The following is a 12,798-nucleotide window of genomic DNA, read 5'->3' on the forward strand; positions in this document are numbered from 1 at the left end:
ACGAAAAAAGAGAAATAAAAAATGAAAAACTAAACGAAAATACGGCAAAAGGCAAAAAGTTGGTGACGAAGCCAACAACACGCGGTGTTCCCAAGCGGTCCCCCATCTAAGTACTAACCGCGCCCGACGCTGCTTAATTTCGGTGATCGGACGAGAACCGATGTATTCAGCGTAGTATGGTCGTTGGCGAAAACCTGATAGCTGAACGTGGGTTTTCCTTTGTGTTCTGCCTTCGACTGAAGCATTCAGTTTGACAAAAACTAACAATAGGATGTGTTTTTAGTTCAAACGACTAGACTAGGATCTGCTGGCAGGGATTGGATGTGATATGGGGTGCCTCTATTTATGAATTTACTTAGAGAAAGAAAACCAAATGCCGTTCCCCTTCGAACAAAAGTAATATACATTTTAATTTTATCCATGTCCCTTAGCCAAAATATAATTAAAGGAAAATAAAAACGAAAAAAGAGAAATAAAAAATGAAAAACTAAACGAAAATACGGCAAAAGGCAAAAAGTTGGTGACGAAGCCAACAACACGCGGTGTTCCCAAGCGGTCCCCCATCTAAGTACTAACCGCGCCCGACGCTGCTTAATTTCGGTGATCGGACGAGAACCGATGTATTCAGCGTAGTATGGTCGTTGGCGACAGCCTGATAGCTGAACGTGGGTTTTCCTTTGTGTTCTGCCTTCGACTGAAGCATTCAGTTTGACAAAAACTAACAATAGGATGTGTTTTTAGTTCAAACGACTAGACTAGGATCTGCTGGCAGGGATTGGATGTGATATGGGGTGCCTCCCTCTATTTATGAATTTACTTATAGAAAGAAAACCAAATGCCGTTCCCCTTCGAAAAAAAGTAATATACATTTTAATTTTATCCATGTCTCTTAGCCAAAATATAATTAAAGGAAAATAAAAACGAAAAAAGAGAAATAAAAAATGAAAAACTAAACGAAAATACGGCAAAAGGCAAAAAGTTGGTGACGAAGCCAACAACACGCGGTGTTCCCAAGCGGTCCCCCATCTAAGTACTAACCGCGCCCGACGCTGCTTAATTTCGGTGATCGGACGAGAACCGATGTATTCAGCGTAGTATGGTCGTTGGCGACAGCCTGATAGCTGAACGTGGGTTTTCCTTTGTGTTCTGCCTTCGACTGAAGCATTCAGTTTGACAAAAACTAACAATAGGATGTGTTTTTAGTTCAAACGACTAGACTAGGATCTGCTGGCAGGGATTGGATGTGATATGGGGTGCCTCCCTCTATTTATGAATTTACTTATAGAAAGAAAACCAAATGCCGTTCCCCTTCGAACAAAAGTAATATACATTTTAATTTTATCCATGTCCCTTAGCCAAAATATAATTAAAGGAAAATAAAAACGAAAAAAGAGAAATAAAAAATGAAAAACTAAACGAAAATACGGCAAAAGGCAAAAAGTTGGTGACGAAGCCAACAACACGCGGTGTTCCCAAGCGGTCCCCCATCTAAGTACTAACCGCGCCCGACGCTGCTTAATTTCGGTGATCGGACGAGAACCGATGTATTCAGCGTAGTATGGTCGTTGGCGACAGCCTGATAGCTGAACGTGGGTTTTCCTTTGTGTTCTGCCTTCGACTGAAGCATTCAGTTTGACAAAAACTAACAATAGGATGTGTTTTTAGTTCAAACGACTAGACTAGGATCTGCTGGCAGGGATTGGATGTGATATGGGGTGCCTCCCTCTATTTATGAATTTACTTATAGAAAGAAAACCAAATGCCGTTCCCCTTCGAACAAAAGTAATATACATTTTAATTTTATCCATGTCCCTTAGCCAAAATATAATTAAAGGAAAATAAAAACGAAAAAAGAGAAATAAAAAATGAAAAACTAAACGAAAATACGGCAAAAGGCAAAAAGTTGGTGACGAAGCCAACAACACGCGGTGTTCCCAAGCGGTCCCCCATCTAAGTACTAACCGCGCCCGACGCTGCTTAATTTCGGTGATCGGACGAGAACCGATGTATTCAGCGTAGTATGGTCGTTGGCGAAAACCTGATAGCTGAACGTGGGTTTTCCTTTGTGTTCTGCCTTCGACTGAAGCATTCAGTTTGACAAAAACTAACAATAGGATGTGTTTTTAGTTCAAACGACTAGACTAGGATCTGCTGGCAGGGATTGGATGTGATATGGGGTGCCTCTATTTATGAATTTACTTAGAGAAAGAAAACCAAATGCCGTTCCCCTTCGAACAAAAGTAATATACATTTTAATTTTATCCATGTCCCTTAGCCAAAATATAATTAAAGGAAAATAAAAACGAAAAAAGAGAAATAAAAAATGAAAAACTAAACGAAAATACGGCAAAAGGCAAAAAGTTGGTGACGAAGCCAACAACACGCGGTGTTCCCAAGCGGTCCCCCATCTAAGTACTAACCGCGCCCGACGCTGCTTAATTTCGGTGATCGGACGAGAACCGATGTATTCAGCGTAGTATGGTCGTTGGCGAAAGCCTGATAGCTGAACGTGGGTTTTCCTTTGTGTTCTGCCTTCGACTGAAGCATTCAGTTTGACAAAAACTAACAATAGGATGTGTTTTTAGTTCAAACGACTAGACTAGGATCTGCTGGCAGGGATTGGATGTGATATGGGGTGCCTCCCTCTATTTATGAATTTACTTATAGAAAGAAAACCAAATGCCGTTCCCCTTCGAAAAAAAGTAATATACATTTTAATTTTATCCATGTCTCTTAGCCAAAATATAATTAAAGGAAAATAAAAACGAAAAAAGAGAAATAAAAAATGAAAAACTAAACGAAAATACGGCAAAAGGCAAAAAGTTGGTGACGAAGCCAACAACACGCGGTGTTCCCAAGCGGTCCCCCATCTAAGTACTAACCGCGCCCGACGCTGCTTAATTTCGGTGATCGGACGAGAACCGATGTATTCAGCGTAGTATGGTCGTTGGCGAAAGCCTGATAGCTGAACGTGGGTTTTCCTTTGTGTTCTGCCTTCGACTGAAGCATTCAGTTTGACAAAAACTAACAATAGGATGTGTTTTTAGTTCAAACGACTTGACTAGGATCTGCTGGCAGGGATTGGATGTGATATGGGGTGCCTCCCTCTATTTATGAATTTACTTATAGAAAGAAAACCAAATGCCGTTCCCCTTCGAAAAAAAGTAATATACATTTTAATTTTATCCATTTCCCTTAGCCAAAATATAATTAAAGGAAAATAAAAACGAAAAAAGAGAAATAAAAAATGAAAAACTAAACGAAAATACGGCAAAAGGCAAAAAGTTGGTGACGAAGCCAACAACACGCGGTGTTCCCAAGCGGTCCCCCATCTAAGTACTAACCGCGCCCGACGCTGCTTAATTTCGGTGATCGGACGAGAACCGATGTATTCAGCGTAGTATGGTCGTTGGCGAAAACCTGATAGCTGAACGTGGGTTTTCCTTTGTGTTCTGCCTTCGACTGAAGCATTCAGTTTGACAAGAACTAACAATAGGATGTGTTTTTAGTTCAAACGACTAGACTAGGATCTGCTGGCAGGGATTGGATGTGATATGGGGTGCCTCCCTCTATTTATGAATTTACTTATAGAAAGAAAACCAAATGCCGTTCCCCTTCGAACAAAAGTAATATACATTTTAATTTTATCCATGTCCCTTAGCCAAAATATAATTAAAGGAAAATAAAAACGAAAAAAGAGAAATAAAAAATGAAAAACTAAACGAAAATACGGCAAAAGGCAAAAAGTTGGTGACGAAGCCAACAACACGCGGTGTTCCCAAGCGGTCCCCCATCTAAGTACTAACCGCGCCCGACGCTGCTTAATTTCGGTGATCGGACGAGAACCGATGTATTCAGCGTAGTATGGTCGTTGGCGAAAGCCTGAGAGCTGAACCTTGGTTTTCCTTTGTGTTCTGCCTTCGACTGAAGCATTCAGTTTGACAAAAACTAACAATAGGATGTGTTTTTAGTTCAAACGACTAGACTAGGATCTGCTGGCAGGGATTGGATGTGATATGGGGTGCCTCTATTTATGAATTTACTTAGAGAAAGAAAACCAAATGCCGTTCCCCTTCGAACAAAAGTAATATACATTTTAATTTTATCCATGTCCCTTAGCCAAAATATAATTAAAGGAAAATAAAAACGAAAAAAGAGAAATAAAAAATGAAAAACTAAACGAAAATACGGCAAAAGGCAAAAAGTTGGTGACGAAGCCAACAACACGCGGTGTTCCCAAGCGGTCCCCCATCTAAGTACTAACCGCGCCCGACGCTGCTTAATTTCGGTGATCGGACGAGAACCGATGTATTCAGCGTAGTATGGTCGTTGGCGAAAGCCTGATAGCTGAACGTGGGTTTTCCTTTGTGTTCTGCCTTCGACTGAAGCATTCAGTTTGACAAAAACTAACAATAGGATGTGTTTTTAGTTCAAACGACTAGACTAGGATCTGCTGGCAGGGATTGGATGTGATATGGGGTGCCTCCCTCTATTTATGAATTTACTTATAGAAAGAAAACCAAATGCCGTTCCCCTTCGAAAAAAAGTAATATACATTTTAATTTTATCCATGTCCCTTAGCCAAAATATAATTAAAGGAAAATAAAAACGAAAAAAGAGAAATAAAAAATGAAAAACTAAACGAAAATACGGCAAAAGGCAAAAATTTGGTGACGAAGCCAACAACACGCGGTGTTCCCAAGCGGTCCCCCATCTAAGTACTAACCGCGCCCGACGCTGCTTAATTTCGGTGATCGGACGAGAACCGATGTATTCAGCGTAGTATGGTCGTTGGCGAAAGCCTGAGAGCTGAACCTTGGTTTTCCTTTGTGTTCTGCCTTCGACTGAAGCATTCAGTTTGACAAAAACTAACAATAGGATGTGTTTTTAGTTCAAACGACTAGACTAGGATCTGCTGGCAGGGATTGGATGTGATATGGGGTGCCTCTATTTATGAATTTACTTAGAGAAAGAAAACCAAATGCCGTTCCCCTTCGAACAAAAGTAATATACATTTTAATTTTATCCATGTCCCTTAGCCAAAATATAATTAAAGGAAAATAAAAACGAAAAAAGAGAAATAAAAAATGAAAAACTAAACGAAAATACGGCAAAAGGCAAAAAGTTGGTGACGAAGCCAACAACACGCGGTGTTCCCAAGCGGTCCCCCATCTAAGTACTAACCGCGCCCGACGCTGCTTAATTTCGGTGATCGGACGAGAACCGATGTATTCAGCGTAGTATGGTCGTTGGCGAAAGCCTGAGAGCTGAACCTTGGTTTTCCTTTGTGTTCTGCCTTCGACTGGAGCATTCAGTTTGACAAAAACTAACAATAGGATGTGTTTTTAGTTCAAACGACTAGACTAGGATCTGCTGGCAGGGATTGGATGTGATATGGGTGCCTCTATTTATGAATTTACTTAGAGAAAGAAAACCAAATGCCGTTCCCCTTCGAACAAAAGTAATATACATTTTAATTTTATCCATGTCCCTTAGCCAAAATATAATTAAAGGAAAATAAAAACGAAAAAAGAGAAATAAAAAATGAAAAACTAAACGAAAATACGGCAAAAGGCAAAAAGTTGGTGACGAAGACAACAACACGCGGTGTTCCCAAGCGGTCCCCCATCTAAGTACTAACCGCGCCCGACGCTGTTTAATTTCGGTGATCGGACGAGAACCGATGTATTCAGCGTAGTATGGTCGTTGGCGAAAGCCTGATAGCTGAACGTGGGTTTTCCTTTGTGTTCTGCCTTCGACTGAAGCATTCAGTTTGACAAAAACTAACAATAGGATGTGTTTTTAGTTCAAACGACTAGACTAGGATCTGCTGGCAGGGATTGGATGTGATATGGGGTGCCTCTATTTATGAATTTACTTAGAGAAAGAAAACCAAATGCCGTTCCCCTTCGAACAAAAGTAATATACATTTTAATTTTATCCATGTCCCTTAGCCAAAATATAATTAAAGGAAAATAAAAACGAAAAAAGAGAAATAAAAAATGAAAAACTAAACGAAAATACGGCAAAAGGCAAAAAGTTGGTGACGAAGCCAACAACACGCGGTGTTCCCAAGCGGTCCCCCATCTAAGTACTAACCGCGCCCGACGCTGCTTAATTTCGGTGATCGGACGAGAACCGATGTATTCAGCGTAGTATGGTCGTTGGCGAAAGCCTGAGAGCTGAACCTTGGTTTTCCTTTGTGTTCTGCCTTCGACTGGAGCATTCAGTTTGACAAAAACTAACAATAGGATGTGTTTTTAGTTCAAACGACTAGACTAGGATCTGCTGGCAGGGATTGGATGTGATATGGGGTGCCTCTATTTATGAATTTACTTAGAGAAAGAAAACCAAATGCCGTTCCCCTTCGAACAAAAGTAATATACATTTTAATTTTATCCATGTCCCTTAGCCAAAATATAATTAAAGGAAAATAAAAACGAAAAAAGAGAAATAAAAAATGAAAAACTAAACGAAAATACGGCAAAAGGCAAAAAGTTGGTGACGAAGCCAACAACACGCGGTGTTCCCAAGCGGTCCCCCATCTAAGTACTAACCGCGCCCGACGCTGCTTAATTTCGGTGATCGGACGAGAACCGATGTATTCAGCGTAGTATGGTCGTTGGCGAAAGCCTGATAGCTGAACGTGGGTTTTCCTTTGTGTTCTGCCTTCGACTGAAGCATTCAGTTTGACAAAAACTAACAATAGGATGTGTTTTTAGTTCAAACGACTAGACTAGGATCTGCTGGCAGGGATTGGATGTGATATGGGGTGCCTCTATTTATGAATTTACTTAGAGAAAGAAAACCAAATGCCGTTCCCCTTCGAACAAAAGTAATATACATTTTAATTTTATCCATGTCCCTTAGCCAAAATATAATTAAAGGAAAATAAAAACGAAAAAAGAGAAATAAAAAATGAAAAACTAAACGAAAATACGGCAAAAGGCAAAAAGTTGGTGACGAAGCCAACAACACGCGGTGTTCCCAAGCGGTCCCCCATCTAAGTACTAACCGCGCCCGACGCTGCTTAATTTCGGTGATCGGACGAGAACCGATGTATTCAGCGTAGTATGGTCGTTGGCGAAAGCCTGATAGCTGAACGTGGGTTTTCCTTTGTGTTCTGCCTTCGACTGAAGCATTCAGTTTGACAAAAACTAACAATAGGATGTGTTTTTAGTTCAAACGACTAGACTAGGATCTGCTGGCAGGGATTGGATGTGATATGGGGTGCCTCCCTCTATTTATGAATTTACTTATAGAAAGAAAACCAAATGCCGTTCCCCTTCGAACAAAAGTAATATACATTTTAATTTTATCCATGTCCCTTAGCCAAAATATAATTAAAGGAAAATAAAAACGAAAAAAGAAAAATAAAAAATGAAAAACTAAACGAAAATACGGCAAAAGGCAAAAAGTTGGTGACGAAGCCAACAACACGCGGTGTTCCCAAGCGGTCCCCCATCTAAGTACTAACCGCGCCCGACGCTGCTTAATTTCGGTGATCGGACGAGAACCGATGTATTCAGCGTAGTATGGTCGTTGGCGAAAGCCTGATAGCTGAACGTGGGTTTTCCTTTGTGTTCTGCCTTCGACTGAAGCATTCAGTTTGACAAAAACTAACAATAGGATGTGTTTTTAGTTCAAACGACTAGACTAGGATCTGCTGGCAGGGATTGGATGTGATATGGGGTGCCTCTATTTATGAATTTACTTAGAGAAAGAAAACCAAATGCCGTTCCCCTTCGAACAAAAGTAATATACATTTTAATTTTATCCATGTCCCTTAGCCAAAATATAATTAAAGGAAAATAAAAACGAAAAAAGAGAAATAAAAAATGAAAAACTAAACGAAAATACGGCAAAAGGCAAAAAGTTGGTGACGAAGCCAACAACACGCGGTGTTCCCAAGCGGTCCCCCATCTAAGTACTAACCGCGCCCGACGCTGCTTAATTTCGGTGATCGGACGAGAACCGATGTATTCAGCGTAGTATGGTCGTTGGCGAAAGCCTGAGAGCTGAACCTTGGTTTTCCTTTGTGTTCTGCCTTCGACTGGAGCATTCAGTTTGACAAAAACTAACAATAGGATGTGTTTTTAGTTCAAACGACTAGACTAGGATCAGCTGGCAGGGATTGGATGTGATATGGGGTGCCTCTATTTATGAATTTACTTAGAGAAAGAAAACCAAATGCCGTTCCCCTTCGAACAAAAGTAATATACATTTTAATTTTATCCATGTCCCTTAGCCAAAATATAATTAAAGGAAAATAAAAACGAAAAAAGAGAAATAAAAAATGAAAAACTAAACGAAAATACGGCAAAAGGCAAAAAGTTGGTGACGAAGCCAACAACACGCGGTGTTCCCAAGCGGTCCCCCATCTAAGTACTAACCGCGCCCGACGCTGCTTAATTTCGGTGATCGGACGAGAACCGATGTATTCAGCGTAGTATGGTCGTTGGCGAAAGCCTGATAGCTGAACGTGGGTTTTCCTTTGTGTTCTGCCTTCGACTGAAGCATTCAGTTTGACAAAAACTAACAATAGGATGTGTTTTTAGTTCAAACGACTAGACTAGGATCTGCTGGCAGGGATTGGATGTGATATGGGGTGCCTCTATTTATGAATTTACTTAGAGAAAGAAAACCAAATGCCGTTCCCCTTCGAACAAAAGTAATATACATTTTAATTTTATCCATGTCCCTTAGCCAAAATATAATTAAAGGAAAATAAAAACGAAAAAAGAGAAATAAAAAATGAAAAACTAAACGAAAATACGGCAAAAGGCAAAAAGTTGGTGACGAAGACAACAACACGCGGTGTTCCCAAGCGGTCCCCCATCTAAGTACTAACCGCGCCCGACGCTGTTTAATTTCGGTGATCGGACGAGAACCGATGTATTCAGCGTAGTATGGTCGTTGGCGAAAGCCTGATAGCTGAACGTGGGTTTTCCTTTGTGTTCTGCCTTCGACTGAAGCATTCAGTTTGACAAAAACTAACAATAGGATGTGTTTTTAGTTCAAACGACTAGACTAGGATCTGCTGGCAGGGATTGGATGTGATATGGGGTGCCTCTATTTATGAATTTACTTAGAGAAAGAAAACCAAATGCCGTTCCCCTTCGAACAAAAGTAATATACATTTTAATTTTATCCATGTCCCTTAGCCAAAATATAATTAAAGGAAAATAAAAACGAAAAAAGAGAAATAAAAAATGAAAAACTAAACGAAAATACGGCAAAAGGCAAAAAGTTGGTGACGAAGCCAACAACACGCGGTGTTCCCAAGCGGTCCCCCATCTAAGTACTAACCGCGCCCGACGCTGCTTAATTTCGGTGATCGGACGAGAACCGATGTATTCAGCGTAGTATGGTCGTTGGCGAAAGCCTGAGAGCTGAACCTTGGTTTTCCTTTGTGTTCTGCCTTCGACTGGAGCATTCAGTTTGACAAAAACTAACAATAGGATGTGTTTTTAGTTCAAACGACTAGACTAGGATCTGCTGGCAGGGATTGGATGTGATATGGGGTGCCTCTATTTATGAATTTACTTAGAGAAAGAAAACCAAATGCCGTTCCCCTTCGAACAAAAGTAATATACATTTTAATTTTATCCATGTCCCTTAGCCAAAATATAATTAAAGGAAAATAAAAACGAAAAAAGAGAAATAAAAAATGAAAAACTAAACGAAAATACGGCAAAAGGCAAAAAGTTGGTGACGAAGCCAACAACACGCGGTGTTCCCAAGCGGTCCCCCATCTAAGTACTAACCGCGCCCGACGCTGCTTAATTTCGGTGATCGGACGAGAACCGATGTATTCAGCGTAGTATGGTCGTTGGCGAAAGCCTGATAGCTGAACGTGGGTTTTCCTTTGTGTTCTGCCTTCGACTGAAGCATTCAGTTTGACAAAAACTAACAATAGGATGTGTTTTTAGTTCAAACGACTAGACTAGGATCTGCTGGCAGGGATTGGATGTGATATGGGGTGCCTCTATTTATGAATTTACTTAGAGAAAGAAAACCAAATGCCGTTCCCCTTCGAACAAAAGTAATATACATTTTAATTTTATCCATGTCCCTTAGCCAAAATATAATTAAAGGAAAATAAAAACGAAAAAAGAGAAATAAAAAATGAAAAACTAAACGAAAATACGGCAAAAGGCAAAAAGTTGGTGACGAAGCCAACAACACGCGGTGTTCCCAAGCGGTCCCCCATCTAAGTACTAACCGCGCCCGACGCTGCTTAATTTCGGTGATCGGACGAGAACCGATGTATTCAGCGTAGTATGGTCGTTGGCGAAAGCCTGATAGCTGAACGTGGGTTTTCCTTTGTGTTCTGCCTTCGACTGAAGCATTCAGTTTGACAAAAACTAACAATAGGATGTGTTTTTAGTTCAAACGACTAGACTAGGATCTGCTGGCAGGGATTGGATGTGATATGGGGTGCCTCCCTCTATTTATGAATTTACTTATAGAAAGAAAACCAAATGCCGTTCCCCTTCGAACAAAAGTAATATACATTTTAATTTTATCCATGTCCCTTAGCCAAAATATAATTAAAGGAAAATAAAAACGAAAAAAGAAAAATAAAAAATGAAAAACTAAACGAAAATACGGCAAAAGGCAAAAAGTTGGTGACGAAGCCAACAACACGCGGTGTTCCCAAGCGGTCCCCCATCTAAGTACTAACCGCGCCCGACGCTGCTTAATTTCGGTGATCGGACGAGAACCGATGTATTCAGCGTAGTATGGTCGTTGGCGAAAGCCTGATAGCTGAACGTGGGTTTTCCTTTGTGTTCTGCCTTCGACTGAAGCATTCAGTTTGACAAAAACTAACAATAGGATGTGTTTTTAGTTCAAACGACTAGACTAGGATCTGCTGGCAGGGATTGGATGTGATATGGGGTGCCTCTATTTATGAATTTACTTAGAGAAAGAAAACCAAATGCCGTTCCCCTTCGAACAAAAGTAATATACATTTTAATTTTATCCATGTCCCTTAGCCAAAATATAATTAAAGGAAAATAAAAACGAAAAAAGAGAAATAAAAAATGAAAAACTAAACGAAAATACGGCAAAAGGCAAAAAGTTGGTGACGAAGCCAACAACACGCGGTGTTCCCAAGCGGTCCCCCATCTAAGTACTAACCGCGCCCGACGCTGCTTAATTTCGGTGATCGGACGAGAACCGATGTATTCAGCGTAGTATGGTCGTTGGCGAAAGCCTGAGAGCTGAACCTTGGTTTTCCTTTGTGTTCTGCCTTCGACTGGAGCATTCAGTTTGACAAAAACTAACAATAGGATGTGTTTTTAGTTCAAACGACTAGACTAGGATCAGCTGGCAGGGATTGGATGTGATATGGGGTGCCTCTATTTATGAATTTACTTAGAGAAAGAAAACCAAATGCCGTTCCCCTTCGAACAAAAGTAATATACATTTTAATTTTATCCATGTCCCTTAGCCAAAATATAATTAAAGGAAAATAAAAACGAAAAAAGAGAAATAAAAAATGAAAAACTAAACGAAAATACGGCAAAAGGCAAAAAGTTGGTGACGAAGCCAACAACACGCGGTGTTCCCAAGCGGTCCCCCATCTAAGTACTAACCGCGCCCGACGCTGCTTAATTTCGGTGATCGGACGAGAACCGATGTATTCAGCGTAGTATGGTCGTTGGCGAAAGCCTGATAGCTGAACGTGGGTTTTCCTTTGTGTTCTGCCTTCGACTGAAGCATTCAGTTTGACAAAAACTAACAATAGGATGTGTTTTTAGTTCAAACGACTAGACTAGGATCTGCTGGCAGGGATTGGATGTGATATGGGGTGCCTCCCTCTATTTATGAATTTACTTATAGAAAGAAAACCAAATGCCGTTCCCCTTCGAACAAAAGTAATATACATTTTAATTTTATCCATGTCCCTTAGCCAAAATATAATTAAAGGAAAATAAAAACGAAAAAAGAGAAATAAAAAATGAAAAACTAAACGAAAATACGGCAAAAGGCAAAAAGTTGGTGACGAAGCCAACAACACGCGGTGTTCCCAAGCGGTCCCCCATCTAAGTACTAACCGCGCCCGACGCTGCTTAATTTCGGTGATCGGACGAGAACCGATGTATTCAGCGTAGTATGGTCGTTGGCGAAAGCCTGAGAGCTGAACCTTGGTTTTCCTTTGTGTTCTGCCTTCGACTGGAGCATTCAGTTTGACAAAAACTAACAATAGGATGTGTTTTTAGTTCAAACGACTAGACTAGGATCAGCTGGCAGGGATTGGATGTGATATGGGGTGCCTCTATTTATGAATTTACTTAGAGAAAGAAAACCAAATGCCGTTCCCCTTCGAACAAAAGTAATATACATTTTAATTTTATCCATGTCCCTTAGCCAAAATATAATTAAAGGAAAATAAAAACGAAAAAAGAGAAATAAAAAATGAAAAACTAAACGAAAATACGGCAAAAGGCAAAAAGTTGGTGACGAAGCCAACAACACGCGGTGTTCCCAAGCGGTCCCCCATCTAAGTACTAACCGCGCCCGACGCTGCTTAATTTCGGTGATCGGACGAGAACCGATGTATTCAGCGTAGTATGGTCGTTGGCGAAAGCCTAAGAGCTGAACCTTGGTTTTCCTTTGTGTTCTGCCTTCGACTGGAGCATTCAGTTTGACAAAAACTAACAATAGGATGTGTTTTTAGTTCAAAAGACTAGACTAGGATCTGCTGGCAGGGATTGGATGTCATATGGGAGGCCTTGACAAAGGTTGCACAGTTTAACATGATTTCTGGTTATTTCCAAAGGACTTTCT

At 40.5% G+C, this 12,798-nt stretch overlaps 28 non-coding genes across 28 annotated transcripts; all 28 read right to left on the minus strand.

The window, feature by feature from the left end:
• Positions 1 to 69: 69 nt before the first annotated feature.
• Positions 70 to 188, minus strand: LOC117187546. The gene has a single exon (XR_004472206.1). It is a non-coding gene; the product is annotated as a 5S ribosomal RNA (ribosomal RNA).
• Positions 189 to 527: 339 nt separating this feature from the next.
• On the minus strand, positions 528 to 646 carry LOC117187547. Its single transcript, XR_004472207.1, has one exon. It is a non-coding gene; the product is annotated as a 5S ribosomal RNA (ribosomal RNA).
• A 343-nt stretch (positions 647 to 989) lies between these two features.
• Positions 990 to 1,108, minus strand: LOC117187548. The gene has a single exon (XR_004472208.1). It is a non-coding gene; the product is annotated as a 5S ribosomal RNA (ribosomal RNA).
• A 343-nt stretch (positions 1,109 to 1,451) lies between these two features.
• On the minus strand, positions 1,452 to 1,570 carry LOC117187549. Its single transcript, XR_004472209.1, has one exon. It is a non-coding gene; the product is annotated as a 5S ribosomal RNA (ribosomal RNA).
• Positions 1,571 to 1,913: 343 nt separating this feature from the next.
• Positions 1,914 to 2,032, minus strand: LOC117187550. Its single transcript, XR_004472210.1, has one exon. It is a non-coding gene; the product is annotated as a 5S ribosomal RNA (ribosomal RNA).
• A 339-nt stretch (positions 2,033 to 2,371) lies between these two features.
• LOC117187552 lies at positions 2,372 to 2,490 on the minus strand. Its single transcript, XR_004472212.1, has one exon. It is a non-coding gene; the product is annotated as a 5S ribosomal RNA (ribosomal RNA).
• A 343-nt stretch (positions 2,491 to 2,833) lies between these two features.
• On the minus strand, positions 2,834 to 2,952 carry LOC117187553. Its single transcript, XR_004472213.1, has one exon. It is a non-coding gene; the product is annotated as a 5S ribosomal RNA (ribosomal RNA).
• A 343-nt stretch (positions 2,953 to 3,295) lies between these two features.
• Positions 3,296 to 3,414, minus strand: LOC117187554. Its single transcript, XR_004472214.1, has one exon. It is a non-coding gene; the product is annotated as a 5S ribosomal RNA (ribosomal RNA).
• Positions 3,415 to 3,757: 343 nt separating this feature from the next.
• LOC117187555 lies at positions 3,758 to 3,876 on the minus strand. The gene has a single exon (XR_004472215.1). It is a non-coding gene; the product is annotated as a 5S ribosomal RNA (ribosomal RNA).
• A 339-nt stretch (positions 3,877 to 4,215) lies between these two features.
• Positions 4,216 to 4,334, minus strand: LOC117187556. The gene has a single exon (XR_004472216.1). It is a non-coding gene; the product is annotated as a 5S ribosomal RNA (ribosomal RNA).
• Positions 4,335 to 4,677: 343 nt separating this feature from the next.
• On the minus strand, positions 4,678 to 4,796 carry LOC117187557. Its single transcript, XR_004472217.1, has one exon. It is a non-coding gene; the product is annotated as a 5S ribosomal RNA (ribosomal RNA).
• A 339-nt stretch (positions 4,797 to 5,135) lies between these two features.
• LOC117187558 lies at positions 5,136 to 5,254 on the minus strand. Its single transcript, XR_004472218.1, has one exon. It is a non-coding gene; the product is annotated as a 5S ribosomal RNA (ribosomal RNA).
• A 338-nt stretch (positions 5,255 to 5,592) lies between these two features.
• On the minus strand, positions 5,593 to 5,711 carry LOC117187577. The gene has a single exon (XR_004472235.1). It is a non-coding gene; the product is annotated as a 5S ribosomal RNA (ribosomal RNA).
• A 339-nt stretch (positions 5,712 to 6,050) lies between these two features.
• On the minus strand, positions 6,051 to 6,169 carry LOC117187560. Its single transcript, XR_004472219.1, has one exon. It is a non-coding gene; the product is annotated as a 5S ribosomal RNA (ribosomal RNA).
• Positions 6,170 to 6,508: 339 nt separating this feature from the next.
• On the minus strand, positions 6,509 to 6,627 carry LOC117187561. The gene has a single exon (XR_004472220.1). It is a non-coding gene; the product is annotated as a 5S ribosomal RNA (ribosomal RNA).
• A 339-nt stretch (positions 6,628 to 6,966) lies between these two features.
• On the minus strand, positions 6,967 to 7,085 carry LOC117187562. Its single transcript, XR_004472221.1, has one exon. It is a non-coding gene; the product is annotated as a 5S ribosomal RNA (ribosomal RNA).
• Positions 7,086 to 7,428: 343 nt separating this feature from the next.
• LOC117187564 lies at positions 7,429 to 7,547 on the minus strand. Its single transcript, XR_004472223.1, has one exon. It is a non-coding gene; the product is annotated as a 5S ribosomal RNA (ribosomal RNA).
• Positions 7,548 to 7,886: 339 nt separating this feature from the next.
• Positions 7,887 to 8,005, minus strand: LOC117187565. The gene has a single exon (XR_004472224.1). It is a non-coding gene; the product is annotated as a 5S ribosomal RNA (ribosomal RNA).
• A 339-nt stretch (positions 8,006 to 8,344) lies between these two features.
• Positions 8,345 to 8,463, minus strand: LOC117187566. The gene has a single exon (XR_004472225.1). It is a non-coding gene; the product is annotated as a 5S ribosomal RNA (ribosomal RNA).
• Positions 8,464 to 8,802: 339 nt separating this feature from the next.
• On the minus strand, positions 8,803 to 8,921 carry LOC117187578. Its single transcript, XR_004472236.1, has one exon. It is a non-coding gene; the product is annotated as a 5S ribosomal RNA (ribosomal RNA).
• Positions 8,922 to 9,260: 339 nt separating this feature from the next.
• LOC117187567 lies at positions 9,261 to 9,379 on the minus strand. Its single transcript, XR_004472226.1, has one exon. It is a non-coding gene; the product is annotated as a 5S ribosomal RNA (ribosomal RNA).
• Positions 9,380 to 9,718: 339 nt separating this feature from the next.
• On the minus strand, positions 9,719 to 9,837 carry LOC117187568. The gene has a single exon (XR_004472227.1). It is a non-coding gene; the product is annotated as a 5S ribosomal RNA (ribosomal RNA).
• Positions 9,838 to 10,176: 339 nt separating this feature from the next.
• On the minus strand, positions 10,177 to 10,295 carry LOC117187569. The gene has a single exon (XR_004472228.1). It is a non-coding gene; the product is annotated as a 5S ribosomal RNA (ribosomal RNA).
• A 343-nt stretch (positions 10,296 to 10,638) lies between these two features.
• On the minus strand, positions 10,639 to 10,757 carry LOC117187570. Its single transcript, XR_004472229.1, has one exon. It is a non-coding gene; the product is annotated as a 5S ribosomal RNA (ribosomal RNA).
• Positions 10,758 to 11,096: 339 nt separating this feature from the next.
• Positions 11,097 to 11,215, minus strand: LOC117187571. The gene has a single exon (XR_004472230.1). It is a non-coding gene; the product is annotated as a 5S ribosomal RNA (ribosomal RNA).
• Positions 11,216 to 11,554: 339 nt separating this feature from the next.
• Positions 11,555 to 11,673, minus strand: LOC117187572. The gene has a single exon (XR_004472231.1). It is a non-coding gene; the product is annotated as a 5S ribosomal RNA (ribosomal RNA).
• A 343-nt stretch (positions 11,674 to 12,016) lies between these two features.
• LOC117187573 lies at positions 12,017 to 12,135 on the minus strand. Its single transcript, XR_004472232.1, has one exon. It is a non-coding gene; the product is annotated as a 5S ribosomal RNA (ribosomal RNA).
• Positions 12,136 to 12,474: 339 nt separating this feature from the next.
• On the minus strand, positions 12,475 to 12,593 carry LOC117187576. The gene has a single exon (XR_004472234.1). It is a non-coding gene; the product is annotated as a 5S ribosomal RNA (ribosomal RNA).
• Positions 12,594 to 12,798: the final 205 nt, after the last annotated feature.

The sequence above is a fragment of the Drosophila miranda genome, chromosome 2 (genome assembly GCF_003369915.1).
Source record: "Drosophila miranda strain MSH22 chromosome 2, D.miranda_PacBio2.1, whole genome shotgun sequence".
NCBI classification, from domain to species: domain Eukaryota; kingdom Metazoa; phylum Arthropoda; class Insecta; order Diptera; family Drosophilidae; genus Drosophila; species Drosophila miranda.